Source organism: Octodon degus, unplaced genomic scaffold, assembly GCF_000260255.1.
Source record: "Octodon degus isolate 3935 unplaced genomic scaffold, OctDeg1.0 scaffold00001, whole genome shotgun sequence".
NCBI classification, from domain to species: Eukaryota; Metazoa; Chordata; class Mammalia; order Rodentia; family Octodontidae; genus Octodon; species Octodon degus.
Window position 1 is genome coordinate 12,569,908 of NW_004524577.1, and position 1,157 is coordinate 12,571,064.

Here is a 1,157-nt window from a genome sequence, read left to right on the forward strand (position 1 = left end):
GAAGTATAGACCCAGAGACATATTTTCTAAATAACAGCTCCTCATAATTCTCAGCATTATTTCTTAATGTTTTTATGATTTTCCATAGATTTAAGATCTAATCTTTACTACATAATAAACTTAAAATGCACTTGGGCCTTTTTCTGGGTAGTCTGTTTTGTCTCACTTTTTTTTTTTTTTTTTCTGATATAGTTTTTCTGAATTCCATACAATTTTAAATATAGAGGTCTAATAATGGTAATAATGGTAAGTATATTTTATTATCTAATTGGGTTTCTGTCTGATTTTTTTCTTTGTTTGGAGGCTCTTCTTGGTTACTTATGCTCATTTTTTGTAATGCATTATAAACTTATTGTGAAATTAAACATTTACAGCAAAAAGTGGAAGTTACTTCATACCTGAAGCTAGTTACATTTTTAAAAAATGTTTAAAACACACAGAATTTATTCTAAGTAGTTAAGAATAATAATAATAAAATAACACATCACACTTAACTTTTAAGGAAGGCATGATATAATGTAATGATAATACCTTGTTTGTTTGCATTTTAAATCAAGGTAGACCTACAATGCTGAGTAAAAGTAGAGAGAGAACGGAGGGCGTCTCTGGACACCCTGCTGGGGCTGTTTGGGGGACAATCAATGTGCAGAGCTTGTCCAATATTCCTTTTTACAAAGTGGTTAAAAATACTACATAAAATTTATAATCTTCAACCATTTTTAAGTGTATAGTCTAGTGGCATTATAAAAGCTATTGATTTTTATATAATAATGTTTTCCTGTATCATTTTTAGAGGTAGTGTTCGCCGATTCGCTTACGTTTCCAGATGCGCGCTGCATCACGCGCAGGCCGCTGTCTTCGTGCTGCTAGAGGCCTTGTGCTGCCCTCCGTCTGTGGCATCTTGCACCCAGCTCGTGCCCGTGTTGTCACCCCGGGCATGCAGCCTGAGGCCTTGTGTGCACCCAATGTCTCTTCCACCAGAAAGCTACACTCAGCCCCCTGCTTTTCCTCAGCATTATGGGTCTACCTTGATTTAAAATGCAACAAATTAGGTATCATTGTTATTTGATACCATGCCTTCCTTATAAAGTTGAGTATGATGCGTTATTTTATTATTTTTTAACTATTTCAGATTAATTCTTTGTTGTAAACACTTT